Here is a 10,525-nt window from a genome sequence, read left to right as displayed (position 1 = left end):
GTTTCATTCAATCCTGGTTCCATGCATGCTCGTAAACGCAGCTGCCAGCTTAGCTCGCTCTTTTCTAATAGTAGTTTGACATAACTGTCATTAAGGTATTTACTACCTGTTTTTTCATTACCCACTTTACATATAATCTTAAACTTGAATGTATGCCCAACATATTGATTACAATGCCTAGCCAAGGCGTTATCATTGTTACTCTTACTGATAGCATATATGTGTTCATATATTCTATCTCTAAGGCGACGATCCGTCTTACCTATGTAAAATGATGGGCAATGTTGGCATTGAGCCAAATAAACTACTGATCGTGTGTTACAATTATAAACATCGTGGATTGAGAATGTTTCATTTCTAACCACAAATGTATTGGAACTGTCTATAAAAGGACAGTATTTACATGCTCCGCATTTATGTGTGCCTGTGTTATTTTTCCTTGTTTTACATTGGGTTTCTAACAAGTTCTTCATATTATACCCTCTTTTGAATGTAATAATTGGATGCTCACCAATCTTTTTAAAATATCCTTATCCAATGATAAACAGTACCAATATTTCCTCACTATTTTCTGAATATCTAATCCTACTGGGCAGTAAGTGAAGGTGAATGCAAGTGAAAAGTTTTTATGCACATCTGCGTTATTAATTTCTAAACTCGTTTCCTCACTCCACTCTGTCCATTCTTTTGGATATTATCAGTTAATTTATCTACTGGTGAAAAATCTCCTATTATTACACTACCATTCAAAATTGGTATATAAGTACTGTTCCTTCTTTTTGTTTTTACCTCTTCAAAAATATCTATTAAAAATTGTCTAGGGTATCCTCTATGTGTGAACATATCAAACAATGTACATTCCTCTTCGAATTCTTCATCCATTGTTACCATCCTAGCCGCACATACAAGCTGGCCTTTAACCACAGATTTCTTCTGGTGGTATGGATGTGAACTCAAAAAATGCAAAAACGTATTCGAGTAGGTAGTTTTCCTATATATTCTTGCTGTGTATCTACCTTCATATATATTCTTACTAAGCTCAACATCTAAAAAATTGATCTTATGTTCCTGGAAATTATTAGTAAATTTCAAAAAGGAACTGGTTGAATTTAGAAAAAAGACAAACTCTTCCGCCAAAATGCTGTCCCCTTTAAAAATTATAAAGATGTCATCCAAAAATCTCTTATATAAGAGTATTTTTTTCCTTCCACTGACTCTTCAAAATGAAGGTTGTTTCCCAGTAGGCCATAACCAAGTTTGCAAAACTGGCACCCACTGGGGAGCCCATTGCTATCCCAATCTTATGCAGGAACAAACTGTTGTTAAATGAAACATAATTATTTTTCAAAATAATATCCAACAGTTGTTCCACTAATAAGCTTTCATTCTCTGTAACTCCCTTATTTCTTATAAAATCAACAACCCATTGTACACCCAAGTCTTGTGGTATACAAGAATAATGGTCACAAACATCCACAGTGAGGAAGTTGTATCTGCTATCAAATGTTAATAATTCTATTTCTCCTAAAAAGGACCAAGAGTCCTTAACTATCTGAGATTCCCTTTCTACGTACTTCTTCAAAATTGAGTCCACTACTTTCGCACAGGGGTATGTGATCGACTGCCTTGCGTCCACCAAAGCTCTAAAAGGTGGATCAGAAAGGGTTTTATGAATTTTGGGTATACTAAAAAGCCGCGGAATTCTTGGGGACAGCGTTGTCAAGTAATGATTCATGTGGACATCAGTCAAACCATCCATAAATAAATCACTGATGTACATCCTGATTTTATTATATGCCTGATTCAATTGGTGCAAACTGACTTCCTCATAAGTTTTCTTTTCTAATAGTGTTGCTATTTTCTTTTTATAATCTTCGTTATACATGATAACTAAACCCCCACCCTTATCAGGTTTCATAAATCTGATAGGGAGGGTCCTAAAAAGTGTTAATAGTTGTCTTTCTTCTAAGGTAACATTTTCAGTATGCCTACCTTCGTTATACGTTTGTATCAACTGTCTGAATTCTTGTTCACACAAGTACCCAAACATACTGATAATCACGTTACATGGTGGGTTAAAAGTACTAGTCACCCTTAATTCACTATTACTGTATGATGAGTTCCCCATTAAAACACTTAAGTTCAACTTACGAATTAAAAGTTTAAAATCAATCAGAAGTTCAGCCAAATTACACTTATTAGTTGGAACAAATGTGGAACCCTTTGCAAACAGTTCAACTAGAATACTATCAATGTGACATTCAGTAAAGTTGTAAATTTTAAAGTCACCGTCTTTGTTAGTTATAACATCAAATAGAGTACATCCTAGTTCTTGTTGTTGCTGCGGGTATTGTATCTCTTCCTCGGGGGGTATTTTGGGTTTGGCTTCCAATTGTTCCCCCTCCCCCCTCTGTAGTTTTTTTGGTTGTTTTGGTTTGGTTGTGGGTACCACTGGTTTTCTTCTTCTGCGTCCGGTTGGTGTGAACCCTGGTTTTGGTATTCGTTACTTCCCCCACCGTTTCGTATTTCGTTTGTACCTTCATTTATAAAGTCCAAACTATTAAGTCCTTCTCCATTTCTTGAAGTACCCGTTCTCACATTAGAGACTCCCTGATGTTCCTGTCTATGATCAGGAGCTACTTCCCTCCTATTCCTACTTCCATAAGTCTGAGAACCTGGTGGTTTTGGGTACGCATAACCTTACACGTAAGCTTTCAGATCCCTTTGAAGTTTCTTAATCTTAGTCAACTTTAACTTCTCCAATTGCTGTGCAATGCTAGTAAAAATTATACTGTAATCATAGTGGTACCTATTAAACACTGTCCCCTTTTATTTCATTTTCCAAAGTTGTAGTTTCCAGGGTAAGTTCATCCACCATAATCTGGTAGTACTTAGTCATACACCTTAACAAGTCTAAACCTTGGTTATTAAAAAGTTCAATGAGTTCTTTATGGAACTCAGAACCTTTAATTAGACCTGTTAGGGTATGAACAATATCCAAGTGCTTTTGGTACAATTTTTTCCTTGATGCACCTGTTAAAGTAATTCAGTTCCAGCTGTAACTTCTTTATTTTAAGCAGTTTACTATCAAACAGTCTAAGTTTTTCCACCAAGGAACAATTACCAGTTCTATCCGAATCATTAATAGTACTTTCCTGTGAGCTGTCCAATTTAAGTTCGTCATTCAACCAGGATCCAATGTCATGCTGGTTATCAAAAACCAACACACCACTCCTTTCTTCTTTGTTGACTTGCCGTATTAAAGAAGTCCTCTGTGTCTCCCCTATATTTAAATTCTCTTCTCCGGTGTTTAATTGTATTTGTGGAGAACATAATCCTTGTGGCTGTTGTATATTCAGTCCTGCTCGGTTAGTGTTACTCATTACCATACTCCCATTAGAGTTCGTGACCAAGTCCACTTTGGCTGTCAAGCGATCCAAACGCTCATTCATTAGTTCTAATAACTGGGTTAAATTACCCTTCTCCGGTGATTCACCCTGGGTGGAAACATCCATCATGAAACGCCGGTCGTCGGTGCTGTTAAACAAACACCAATAAACGAAGTTCCTCCAACTCGAATTAAACCAAAAAGCACAGAGTCCCAAGCAAATATGAGGTTTTCCACCAATTTATTAATCCACTATCACGAACTAAATTAAAAACCAGTGAAAACAGTAATACTAGTAAAGCGCTTTTCGTCCGGATCATATCCGGACTTCTTCAGACAAAAAAGCCTGCTCTAAATCAAAGTTTAAAATAACTTCTTTCTATTCACTAACCAATCAGGACCCAGCTCCCATGATACAAATAACTTAAAGCTGTAATACTTCTTTTTTATATAATAAACATTTTTTTAAAAACAAAGACTTTCTTAAAAGGTAATTATTCATCAATAAAAAAATTCTTTTTCATGGTGTCGAAACTGATTTCTTACAGGCACCAAACTCGTAGATGAAAAATAATTGTCCATCACTTAAACTTAGAAATGAACATCATATTAAACCGGACTTCTTACAGGCACAAGACATAAATAAACAAACCATCCTGTCAATAGTAATTCACTTTCACTGTAACGTGTAACTACTTATTAAAAGAAAACAATATAGTTTTCATATAAGTATATATGTTCAATAATTTAATTACTTTAAAAATATTAAAAACTAGTATCATGCACTAGTAAACGGTGGATGTCCCTTAGGTCACCGAATAATAAAACTCAGTAATATTGTTATAACCCCTCACATTTTGCTATATATCACTGCCTATGCTCCTCTTTATTACTTAACTAAAAAAATGTGGAAGGTTTTCAGGGGTTTTTTTTTTTACCTAGCCGTACCCAACCATTCCTGTGTTATTCAAGATTTTAACTTCAAACTCAACACCACCTAAGAGTAAAAAGACTACAGTACCACATTATCAAACCTAGGATTCTTCTATCTAAATAAGCTCCTTAGCTTCAACACACAAGCCATTGAGCATGTTTCATTCAATCCTGGTTCCATGCATGCTCGTAAACGCAGCTGCCAGCTTAGCTCACTCTTTTCTAATAGTAGTTTGACATAACTGTCATTAAGGTATGTACTACCTGTTTTTTCATTACCCACTTTACATATAATCTTAAACTTGAATGCATGCCCAGGATATTGATTACAATGCCTAGCCAAGGCATTGTCATTGTTACTCTTACTGATAGCATATATGTGTTCATATATTCTGCCTGGCAGCTGCGTTTACGAGCATGCATGGAACCAGGGTTGAATGAAACATGCTCAATAGCTTGTGTGTTGAAGCTAAGGAGCTTATTTAGATAGAAGAATCCTAGGTTTGATAACGTGGTACTGTAGTCTTTTTACTCTTAGGTTGTGTTGGGTTTGAAGTTAAAATCTTGAATAACATAGGAATGGTTGGGTACAACTAGGTAAAAAAACAACCCCCCTGAAAACCTTCCACATTTTTTTAGTTAAGTAATAAAGAGGGGCATAGGCAGTGATATATAGCAAAATGTGAGGGGTTATAACAATATTACTGAGTTTTATTATTGGGTGACCTAAGGGACATCCACCGTTTACTAGTGCATGATACTAGTTTTTAATATTTTTAAAGTAATTAAATTATTGAACATATATACTTATACAAAAACTATATTGTTTTCTTTTAATAAGTAGTTACACGTTACAGTGAAAGCGAATTACTATTGACAGGATGGTTTGTTTATTTATGTCTTGTGCCTGTAAGAAGTCCGGTTTAATATGATGTTCATTTCTAAGTTTAAGTGATGGGCAATTATTTTTCATCCGCGAGTTTGGTGCCTGTAAGAAATCAGTTTCGACACCATGAAAAATAATTTTTTTATTGATGAATAATTACCTTTTAAGAAAGAGTTAGTCTTTGTTTTTAAAAAAAAATTTTATTATATAAAAAAGAAGTAATATAACTTTAAGTTATTTGTATCATGGGAGCTGTGTCCTGATTGGTTAGTGAACAGAAGGAAGTTATTTAAACTTCAATTTAGAGCGGGCTTTTTTGTATGAAGAAGTCCGGATATGATCCGGACGAAAAGCGCTTTACTAGTATTACTGTTTTCACTGGTTTTTAATTTAGTTCGTCATAGTGGATTAATAAATTGGTGGAAAACCTCATATTCGCTTGGGACTCTGTGCTTTTTGGTTTAATTTGAGTTGGAGGAACTTCGTTTATAGAAAAGAAGGCAGTCAAGTAAAGCAAATATCTTGATGTATACTGTTACTTGCCTCTAATTATAATTTGTTTACTAATTATTATTGTTCATCTTATAAAGATTCTCACTTAATATTAATTTAGTATAGAGCTTCTGTACATTTAATGATACTTTCCTTCCTTTTGTTAGGCTAGAGATAATGCAAATTGAGATTTTTAATATCTCTTCTAGGCTGGGAACTGTAGTTATTCCATGTTTATATTTAGTTTTTAAGCACTCTTTTTTTATATTTAAGACACTTTTTGTCTGAAGCTTTTTGTGTATTCATAAGTTAATCACAAGCTTATATTTAGTAATATATTTTTATATATTCAATATGTTAATGTAAAATAAAAACCATTTATTTATTACAATAAATTATTATGGATTTAACTTTATTACGTATATGTTAATGGTGTAAATAATCATAAAAGAGGGCACACTTAATGAAACACCTGGATTTAAATAACCCTCAAATTGTTTTTCCTTAAGAAACACGTTTTTCATATGAAAAAGGAAATAATTGGAATTCTAATAAATACATAATGTTAGCACAATCTTCTTTTAAAACTAAAAGAAGAGGGGTAGCCATTCTTTGGAAAAAAGAAATTCAAATATAGTAATAGGGTATGGACTTTTGTTAATCTATATTGGTTTCCAGGTATGGGTGTTAGACTAGCTTAAAAACACCTTCACTTTATAATCAATAGCTATAGGGGAAATTTAGTTATAGGAGGAGATTTAAATTGTTTATTAGATAACTCTGAATCCAGTTCACATAAAAAGTTCAAATTATTTCCTGTAGCTAGATCTTTGAAGAATTGGATTGACTCTTTTAAGATTAAAGATACCTTTAGTTTTAAAGCTACAGTCTCCTTAAATTTCACACATTACTCTTTAAACTTTGGTACACAAACAAGAATTATTGGTTTCTCAAGATATTATTTATAAAATAATAACTTTCAATATATAATACCTTTTCCTTTTTCTGACCATAATATTTTAGTTTTAAAGTTGGAAACGAATTATAAAAATGCATCTTATATTAGAAGACTTCCAGCATATATTACAAGAATTAAAGAATATAAAACATAGTTATTCAATGAACTTGATCATTTTTGAGTTTTAATAATACCTCAGATTCTAACCTAGTTATGATATGGGATTCTTTTAAAGCTTATATTTGTAGATGCTCATTATCTTGGTGTAAATATAAATTGAAAAAGTGGAATAAGGAATTATCAGACATTCAAATTAAACTAAAAGGGAGTAGGAAAAGAGGAGAAAACTATTCTATTTCTAATAAAGAAGAAATAAAAATCCTTAATAATAAATTTAATGAATTGATACATAAAACTAAACTACCAACAGAAAAATTAAAAATAGCTTCATACTTGAGATCTCGTAAACATCTAAAATATATTACAAAAATAATCAGATTCCAAAATAATAATAATATTAATGAAATTAAAAATTCAACAACAAACAAAACTTATCGAGACATTGGAGACATCTTAGAAGCTTTTAGAACTTATTACACATCTTTAAACCAGAATTCTACAACAAAAGAAATAGATATGATGTCTGTAATTGACCAATCTTTTATAAAAAAAAAAAATCACTCCCCTCACAAAAACTAATTTATTAAGATCTGTAACACTTCAGGAAATAAATGAAAACATAAAAATTATGAAATTAAAGCTCCTGGAAATGATGGCATTATTCCAGAATTATAAAAAATATTTTCTCAAAATATCTTAGACCACTTACACAAAATCATGGTAGATGCCAAAAAACAAGAAAAGTTACCCCAGTCTTGTAAGTTTTCCTTAATTGCACCCATCAAAAAGGAAAGTAAAAATCCTCAACTTTGTTCTTATAGACCCATATCACTATTAAATGTGGACTATAAAATTTTCATGTCCACTAACAATTTTACGTAGTTTAATTGGTTTAGATCACTCAGGCTTTATTTATAAAAAACAATCATCTGATAATACTAAAAAACTTATTGCTCTTATTAATGCAATGAATAGTAATACACATAAATCTTTTAACAAAGCAGTTGATTCTTTATTATGGAATTTCTTATTCAAAGTTTTAAATTATTTTGATTTTCCGATACAATTTATATTAATGCTAAAAAAAATCCATTTATAATAATAATATAGCTTATGTTAAACTGGGTCCTTTTACCTTAAATTTCATAAATATGACAAAAGTAACTAAACAAGGATGTTCCCGTTCTCCTCTGTTTGGCCTAGCTGTTGAAATTCTAGCAGTTCTAATAATTTCTCACTCAAAGATCCAGGACTTAGAGATTAACCAAGAATGTAATTCAAAAATTATGCTATTTGCTGATGATATTTTACTAACCTTACAAAATTCTAACGATACACTAAAAGAATTGAAATTTGTTATAGTAAATTTTCAAACAATTTCAAATCTTCATTTCAATAATTATAAATCTAGTTACTTTTTTATCAATAAAAAAGTCATTAAACACAGATCATAAGATAATTGGTAAAGAATCTTCAAATTTACAATATTTAGGAATTTATATTTTGAACATTACTGAAGTAACCTTAAATTTTAATTATGAAAAAGTTGTATCTTCCTTGGTTAATCTTACTAACCATTGGAACAAAATTTTCATTTCATTTGAAGATAGATTATAAATAAATGATATTATTTTCTAAAACATTATATATAATTCAGTTTATTATTTTGCCACCTAACAGAAATCAGATTAAACGAATAAATAAATTATTATTAGATTTTTATGGTTTGCAAACAAACCTAGATTGAGCTTGTTGCTCATCAAGTCAGGGTGTAATAGATGAGCCTTTGTGAGTTCTGTTCAGTTAGCTTTATTATGTACAAACATCACAATTAAAGCTTATTACCTTCAACTTAGGTAACTTGTATACATGCTAGCAACATTCATCCTTACATGCTTATTGTCTGACTGTACTTTCAAGATGGCAGTGAGAATAGCACATGCCTGCTATTTATATATGCATGTTCAGTCTTTGATATGCTTCTTAAAGACACAGCACACAGACTCTGTTGTACATCCTTCCTCTTTGAGGAATAGATCATGCGATGCTGAGAATATCAGTTGATATGCAAACAATACAAATAGTTCTTTGTTATGCAGTTATACAGAACTAGGTATATGTATGCAGTTTTGTCCAGGTCACTGTGTATTTCACACTAGGTCTGGAAGTATGACCATATCGTGTGACATAAAACTGAGAATTAGACTTAGCAACTGGAACTGTCTCTACTGAATGTTCAACCTTAGGAATATTGGGAACATCATCAGGAATGGAAGTAGAAGGTAAAACGCATTCTGGAACATGAACATTGTCTGAATTGCTCAGAGATTTAATGTCTGTATCACAAGAACAATGCTGTGATAACAATTCTGGTACAGGAAGAAGATGTCTGTTATTTCTTTTGTGCTCCATACCTTCAGATTCTACGAAGTACTATCTCGGCTCAGTACATAAACCTTTTACTTGACCAATCTGGTCAAAACCTTTCGCCGTTTGTATCCTCACTGTCCCTCCTCCTTTCAATGGATGAAGAAATTTGCTTGATTTATCATAACTGGACTTCTGGAAAGAACGCTTCCTGAATAATTCAGCTCTGATGGTTCTGTTGTTTTTAGCTTTAGAGCTCAGTAAACTGGAACTTATAGGCAGTGTTGTTGTGGTTTGCCTGGATAGAAATCTGTGAACAGGCAAGCCAAATATATCATCATGGGGTAAGTTTCTGAGAGTAAATTCAAACAGACATCAGTATTATCAAGCTTTGATCTTTCAAGTAAATGCTTTGCACTCTGTACTGCGTGTTCAGCTAGTCCATTTAACTGTGGATATTCTGGACTACTAGTAACATGTAGAAAGTCCCATTCTCTTGTAAATTTTTGAAATTGACAAATTGAGTACCATTGTCAGAAATAACCCTATGTAGAGTACCATGGAATGAGAAATGACATTTCAATTTTGTAATAATAGTGGATGTTAGATTAGGTAGTAAATCAATCTCAAACCATTTGGAATAAGAGTCTACCAATACTAAGTAATATTGATTGATCCACTCGAATATGTCAGTGGCTACTATTGACCAAGATAGTTCAGGAACTTGACTTAGCTGAAATGGTTCTCTTTGCAAATGTGGTTTAGTACCATTACATACTGAACAAGAAAAAAGTACTTTATCAATGTCTTTCACTAGTGAAGGCCAAAATACTAGTTATCTCACCCTTCTTTTGGTAGATTCGGAACCTGGGTGATCATGATGCAAAATCTGCATATATTCATGTTGTAAAGAAGCAGGAACAACAATTTTAGGACCTTTGAAAATAATGCCATCTTCCATCAACATCTCATCTCTGTAAGGAAAATAGGGTTGCACTTCAGCTGGTACACTAGATTGCTTTGCTTTGTTTGACGCAAAGCTCAAATAGTGTCTTTTTAAACACATTTTAGATATATTTGCCTTGCAAATAAATATTTTCTAAATACATTTAAGTGTTTTTTAATAGGTGGAAATTTTTATATTGTTTTTATAGACAATTTTTAATGCATATTATGAATGTATTTGTGAAAAAGTTTTTTACACATGTATTCCTTAGTGGATATTTTTTCTCATAAGAGGCTTCAAGAAAGCACTATTTTATTGTCTTAATAGGGCAATGAGGGGAGTATATAAGTTGTGTGATGTTGATTGTCTGCATCTGTTGAAGTCTGTGTACCAGGGATGAATATGCAGTGATATTTCTGAAAGCATTTATGTGCT

The sequence above is a fragment of the Protopterus annectens genome, chromosome 5.part0, assembly GCF_019279795.1.
Source record: "Protopterus annectens isolate FY-2018-M chromosome 5.part0, PAN1.0, whole genome shotgun sequence".
In the NCBI taxonomy this organism is placed as follows: domain Eukaryota; kingdom Metazoa; phylum Chordata; order Ceratodontiformes; family Protopteridae; genus Protopterus; species Protopterus annectens.
The sequence above is the reverse complement of the archived record's forward strand: the minus strand, read 5'-3'. Positions refer to the sequence as shown.